The following is a 7,178-nucleotide window of genomic DNA, read 5'->3' as shown; positions in this document are numbered from 1 at the left end:
AACTAGGGTTGCAGGGCCCCTTGACCACTGGTTATTTATATGAATCAACGTCATCCCTTTCAGAAAACCGTGTGTCAATCAGGAAAATCAGACACAGCTGAAGTTACATTGAGTGTGAATAAATCAGAAGAATTGTTCCAGTCTTGAGCTGCTGACACTACTGCGTTGACTGTCCCATGAGACAGAGGATTATTGGTCAGAGGTTAAAAATACGTGCTGACTGATTGAGTTGGAGGCTTGGGACCAGTGGCTGTTTCTTCTGTGAAGTTAAGGACCACTGTAAATTAACCACAGCCCCTCTGTTGGTTCCCTTGCAATTTCTAAGACTAATTTCTATGTGTCACATTCTGAACTCGGTCACTAAGATAAACGGTGAGACTCTCCTTGTGCGTGATGTTTTCTCAGCTCTACATGCTGGGCACGTTGGAAACAGAGCCCCAGCAGGTGCCCTGTCCATCCGTTGTGGGCCTTTGACCCCGCAGGGGAAGGTGTCAGCTAAAGTGAGCTCTCCGCACCTCGTCACCCACTGCCAGGGGCCCCGCTGAGGCTCGGGTTGGGGTGGGGACTGCCAGCACTGACTCTCTCAGACTCTCTGTCCTCAAGGGCGGGACGGTGTGTCCCTTGACCCTGGGCGCCCAGCAGCAGGCTCAGCACTTGAAACCGGTGGTGGAAAAACCCACCTCATCAGGCCAACATCAGCGGCGAAAGTCAGGGGGACCATGTGTCTCCTGATAGGACGAGATGAGGACGGCAGCGCACCTCTGTAGTGTGTCTCCCAAAACCCACCCCCTGGTGTGATCGTGAGAAAAACAGCGGACAAATCCCCATGAGAGCCACTCTGCAGAACACCTGACCAGCTCTCCACAAAGCTGGCAGGGTCGACACAACCACGGGAAGTCTGAGAAACTGCCAGCTAGAGGACCCTGACTGTCCCATGGAGTCCAGACGGGAGCCCGGACAGAGAAGGGACGCTGGGTGAAAACTAAGGCAATCTGCACAAACCATGGACTTTAGCCGACAAACATATCAATATTGGTTCATTAATGACAACCAGCACATCACACTCTGTCCCATGTCGAAAGTCAGGAAACTGGGTGTGGGGCCTCTCCGTGCTGTCTTCTCCAAATTTACGTAAATCTAAAAGCTGTTCTAAAAACTGAAGTCTGTTTCAAATGAATCGCGTCCTTCCTGCAGGGATCGGCGCACTCAGCTCTCGTCTGAGATCCGCCCGTGGAGAGACCCTCGGCAGAGGAGCTGTCCGCTCACGCGTTCATGTGGAGGCAGCCACCCGGGATCCCGACCCCTGGGGCCATAGGCGCCCTGGCCCTTCTGTGCCCACAGGGCCCCTGTTTACCTCCAGCTGGGGGTAATTGATCCCCAATAGCTGGGCCTGGGGGGCTCCGAGCTCCCCAGCACCTCAGGTCTGCCCAAGGGGACGGACTCCACTTAAAGGTCCACAGCACACAAAGGAGCCACTGACTTGGGAGAGACGGCTGCAGCCTCACACTGCCTCTCATTTCCACCAGAGGAAGAACTTCCCGTCTTTCTGTGAAAATGTGGGTATCTCACGTGTAGCTGGGAGCCGAGCGGGCAGCCCCTTCATTCCCAGTGAGCAGCTGTCCCTCACGGCCTCTCCCCTGCCTTTTGGACTGCCTGCCCTAATTTTCCCTTTGCTGGTTCTGAACAGACATTTGCTTGTGCCCTGAGCTGTTTTATGGTGGGAAAATGACACTCAACTCGCTTTGCTGGTGGCCTTTGTGGCTTCAGTTTGAGGTGGCAGAGCCCCCAGGGAGCTCCGTGCATCTGCTGGGCTGCCGCCTGTCTGCGCAGATCAGAGCAAAGGAGACCCCAGCAGCGTGGCCTGGTCTCTAAGTAGGTCGGGGGCTTTCAGGGAAGCCACAACCTGAGGTCCCTCCGCAGCGGGGAGCCCGCAGCCCGGGTTCCAGTGAATCTGCTGCAAGCCTCGCTGGGCAGCAGACACAGGCACCTGGGGTGTGTGAGGGGGGCCCAGTGGCTCAGATGCTGCAGCTGAGGGTCTGTGGGATTCATGCTTGCACAGGGCAGGTCCGGCCGACTGCTGAGAAGGGGTGCGTGTGGCACTGGGCGGTACCAGCAGTGACCAGTGCTCGGGAATCCCTGTCCTGGGGGCTGATGGGTGTGTCAGCTGAGGCCACAGGGCTGCACTGAGCTGGGACTCTGCCTTTCCTCCCTGAACCCTGGCCCCTGGCCCAGCTGACCCCGTTGAGGAGACAAGCTTGCCGCCCAGCCCGGGCATGGGATGGGTTAGAATCAGGAGGTCGGCTGATCCGCACCCCTGCCCCTCTCTTGGGGTCTGCCCTCTCTGCAGGGGAGTGGGGGGAAGGGGAAGGCAGCTGTGGCTTCCACTAAAGGACTGTGGCCGGGCCGATCCACAGCCGACTCTGGCAGCCGAGGGCGACCTTCCCAGGAGTGCCCGAGCCCTCTGGTGCCCAGACTCCCCTACCTCCAACACCCTGTGCCCCCTGAGTGCCCACCTCGCAGCCCCCACAGTGAAAATGCCCTCCTGTCCCTGATGCCCAGCCCCCTGATGATTGGGTTTCTTTTGGGAACCTGGGTCCTTCCGGCTTGCCGACAGGGCCCTCCACACTCTGAGGCAAGACCGAGCACAGCAAGGAGCTCCTCCCCACAGGACACATTCACAGTCAGTGAGACAGGTCATGCTGACCCTTCTGTGTGATTTACGGGGTGGTGCAGACCTGGCCACAACCAGGTTGTCGCGGGGGTGCGGTGCCTGCATGGCTGGGAGGGCCCAGGGCTCTGGGGTGGACACTGTTCTCTGACTGTCTCCCTGGGAGCAGGACCCTCGCTGACCCCTGATTTTGTGCTCCTGCAGCGAGGTGCGGAGAGCCAGCACCCCCGCAGAGGCCGTCCGCCGCCCCGTGCCTCCCTCTGCCGGGCGGCTGTGTCCAGACACCCAGCCTCACGATGGCCACAGACAACCGCACGGCCGTGGAGGAGTTTGTCCTGCAGAGCTTCTCACAGGCCCCTGGGCTGGGGGTCTCTTCTTGGCCTTGTTCCTCCCCCTGTACCTAGGGGCTCTCGCAGGAAACACGCTCATTGTCGTGGCCATCAGCCTGCACCCGGGCCTCCACACCCCGATGTACTTCTTCCTCACCAACCTGGCCGTCCTGGACATTGTCTGCACATCGACTGTTCTCCCCAGATTGCTGGAGAACCTGGTGGAGAAGGGTGGCACCATCTCCTATGGGGGCTGCATGACCCAGCTCTTCTTCCTGACGTGGTTTCTGGGGGCCGAGCTCCTGCTGCTCATGCTCATGGCCTATGACTGCTACGTGGCCATCTGCCACCCGCTGCACTACCGCAGGCTGATGAGCTGGCCTGTCTGCGCCCTGCTGGCGGGCAGCGTGTGGACGGTCAGTGCATTCAGCACCTCTTGCACACTGGCCTGATGACAAGGCTGAGTTTCTGTGGCCCTAATCAGATCTGTCACTTTCTGTGTGAAGTCCCCACGCTGCTGCTGCTCTCCTGCAGCCCAACGACCCTGAATGACATCATGATCGTCATAGCAGACGTCTACTTTGGCGTGGTCAACTTCCTGCTCACCCTGGCGTCCTACGGCTGCATCATCGCCAGCATCCTGCGCGTCCGCTCAGCCGCGGGCCGGCGGCGGGCCTTCTCCACCTGCTCCTCGCACCTCCTGGTGGTCACCTTGTGCTACTCCACCGTCGTCTACACCTCCATCCTCCCGGGCTCTGGCTCCTCCATGGAAAATGCCAAAGTGGTTGCCTTGCTGTACACAGCAGTCAGCCCCACCCTGAACCCCCTCATCTACTCTCTGCGGAACAAGGACATCAAAGTGGCCCTCAGGAGGGTGCTTCCTGCGTCCGGCAAAGGAAGGGAAAGGCCCAGGTGGAATTTGCAGGTGTCAACCAGCTAACTTCAAGATAGGACTTGGAGAGTGTGCTGCAATAGCCCAGAGCAGGAAGGTGCTAATGGGATGGGTGTATGCAGGATGTGCCTCCCCAGGGAGCTGCCTGCGTTCCACGTGGCCCTTTAACCAAGTGCCTGAGGCCCGAAGGGTGGATGCTGTCAGGACTGCAGGGGGGCCGGGTGGCCGGGTAGAGCCAGGGGCAAGGGGAAGAGCAGGAGATCCAGTGGGGCCCACTCAACTCCCTCCCCTCCAGCGTCCTGCTGACGAGTTTTCCCCAGCACCTGGCACCTGGAGCAACGCTGGACCCTGCAGCCGCAGGGCGCTGCTGGCCACCTCCCCTCTCAGAGTCGGGGGTCCACGTTCAGGGGAGATCTGAGAGTCAGACTTGCCCGGTGTGCACATGGCCTGGTTCGTTCTGACTGGGGTCTCCTGATACCCCGCTGTGGACACCTCTCCCACATCCGGATCCTCCAACCCAACTCGTCCTGGTGTGAGGTCTGGGAAAACACAAGGTGGCTGCTTCCCTGTGTCTGTGAGGTTTCGTGGTTCTGGCACCACAGGGAGGGTGGGAGAGGATGTGGCCCAGCCTTCCATTCACTGACCTGCAGAAAGGAGGTGTGGCTTTCTTTCTTTCTTCCCCAAAAAGGGCAGCTTCATCCTTACCCAAGAAACTTTGCCATGGCAGGAAAGAGTTCTCCTTGGTTCTTCAATTTACACGAAGCCCCGAGAGCATTGCTTAGGGTGCATTTCTTCTCAGTCTGGTTATTGTCGTCCTTTGTTTGCCCTCTGCACTGGCCTCTGACTGCTGGTGTTCCTCACGGCTTCACCCGAGGCTCTCTTGTCTTCCTCCCTGGTAATTTCACCTGTGCCGACGATAAACTCTGCTTGTACCATTAACATTTGCAAGGACATCCAAATGTGCAGCGACAGCTGGTGCCTCCCCTGGAGCACAGACGCGTTGCTGGAGCTGCCGAGCTCACGCTGAGCTGACGTGGGAAGCTGCCCGGGGGTCCTCCTCAAACCTTGCTCAACAGTCAAAGCCACCTGCCTCAGCCCTTCCGCCCCATCCAGTTGTGAGAGCCACAATTATGGAAAACTGCTTCTTTTATATTTAAGAGTATGTTTATGTATTCTTCCTTCCAGCTTTATTGAGATGTAATTGACATAAGCAATATCTCAGTGTAAGGTGTGCAGCGTAATGACTTGACTTACATACCTTGTGAAAGGATTACCACAATAAGTTTATCTCATTGTATCAATATCTCTTAGAGATACAAGAAAAAAAGAAAAGAAAATATTGTCTTTCCTTGTGATGACAACACAGGATCTACTCTCTTAGCAACTTTCCTCTATACCATACTCCAGTGGCGGCTATAGTCACCATGTTGTACGTCACATCCCCAGTACTTTTTATCGTACAACTGGAAGTTCGTACCTTTTGATCACCTTCACACAATTCTCCACCTCTTACCCCATGACTCTGGGAACCTCTAATCTGATCTCTTTTTCTATGAGCATGAGGTGTTTTTTAGATTCCACATATAACTGAGGTTTTACAGTAAATGTCTTTCTCTTTCTGACTTATTTCTCTTAGCATAATGCCCTCAGGCCCATCTATTTTGTTGCAATGGCAAGATTTCCATCTTTTTATGGCTGAATGGTATTGCCGTGTGTACGTGTGTTCTCTGCATTCATTCATCTCTTGGTGAACACTAAGGTCATTTCCATGCCTTGGCTGTTGTGAATAATGCTACGCTGATCACAGGGTGCAGGTGTCTCTTTGACATAGTGATTTCGTTTCTGCTGGAAGTGGAATTGCTGGATCAGAGGGTAGGTCTACTTTTAACTTTCTGAGGAAACTCCATCCTGTTTTCCATAGTGGCTGCGCCAATTTACATTCCTACTAACAGCGCACAAGCGTTCCCTTTCTCCGCAGCCTCACTAACACTTCTTCTCTTTCCGACACGAGTCACTCTAACAGGTGTGAGGTGATAACTTGCTGTGGTTTTGATGTGCATTTCCCTAGTGACTAGTGATGTTGAGCACCTTTTCACACACCTGTCGGCCATCTGAATATCTTCTTTGGAAAAATATTCAAGTCCTTTGCCCATTCTTTAATTGGATATGTTTTTCTGCTATTAAGTTGTATCTGCTCTTTATAGATCTTGGCTATTAACCCCTTATCAGATCGATGATTTACAAATGTTTCCTTCCATTCTGTAGGTTGTCTTTTCATTTTGTTGATCATTTCTTTTGCTGTGCAGAAGCTTTTTAGTTTGATGTAGTCCGACTTGTTTATTTTTTATTGCATTGTTTGTGGTTAATTGTCATATCTGAAAAATTGTTGCTAAGCCCCATGTTCAGGGTTTTTTTTCCTATATTTCTTCTAGGAGCTATAGGCTTAAGGTCTTACATCTAAGTCTTCAATCCATTTCAAGTTAATTTTTGTGAGTGGTATATGATAGAGATCCAGTTTCTTCCTTTTGCATGTGGCTGTCCAGTTTCCCCAGCACCATTTTTTGAGGAGACTGTCTTCTCCTTTGAGTATTCTTGGCTCCTTTGTCAAATATTAGTTGACCGTATATGCTGCGATAATTTCAGGGCTCTTGATTCTGTCCCAGTGGTAAAGGTGTATTTTTATGCCAGTACCATACTGCTTTGATTACTCTGGCTTTAGACTATAGCTTGAAATCAGGAAGTGTTTTGCCTCCTGCTTTGTTCTTCTTTCTCAGGATTGCTTCAGTTAATCGGGGTCTTTTGTTGTTCCATATAAATTTTGGGATTCCTTTTTCTAGTTCTGTAAGAAATGCCACTGGAAACTTGATAGGGATTGCATTGAATCTATAGATGACTTTTGTAGTATTGACATTCTAACCATGTTAATTCTTCCAACCCATGACCATCAGATACCTTTCCATTTATTTGTGTCTTTGATTTCTTTCATCAATATCTTGTAGTTTTCATTGTACACTTCTTTCACCTCCTTGCTTAAATTTATTCCTAAGTATTTTATTGTTTTTGATGCTATTGTAAATGGGATCATTTGATTGATTCCTTTTTCAGGCAATTTGTCATTCACATACAGAAGCACTACCAATTTTTGTATGTTAATTTTGTATCCTGAAACTTGACTGAATTTGTTGTTAGGTCTAATATTATTTTGGTGGAATCTCTAGGATTTTCTATGTATAAAATCATGTCATCTGCAAATAGAGACCATTTTACTTCTGCCCTTCATGTTCTGTCA

General features: G+C 52.4%; 2 pseudogenes; one reads left to right on the top strand and one right to left on the bottom strand.

Moving 5' to 3' along the window:
• The first annotated feature begins 2,611 nt into the window (after nt 1–2,611).
• On the top strand, nt 2,612–4,082 carry OR13A32P (olfactory receptor family 13 subfamily A member 32, pseudogene; annotated as a pseudogene).
• Nucleotides 2,962–3,931, bottom strand: LOC119645420 (olfactory receptor family 13 subfamily A member 32, pseudogene; annotated as a pseudogene).
• Nucleotides 4,083–7,178: the final 3,096 nt, after the last annotated feature.

The sequence above is a fragment of the Equus caballus genome, chromosome 1 (assembly GCF_041296265.1).
Source record: "Equus caballus isolate H_3958 breed thoroughbred chromosome 1, TB-T2T, whole genome shotgun sequence".
Taxonomy (NCBI): Eukaryota; Metazoa; Chordata; class Mammalia; order Perissodactyla; family Equidae; genus Equus; species Equus caballus.
Note: the sequence above shows the minus strand (reverse complement) of the source record. Positions and strands in the feature narration are given on the sequence as shown.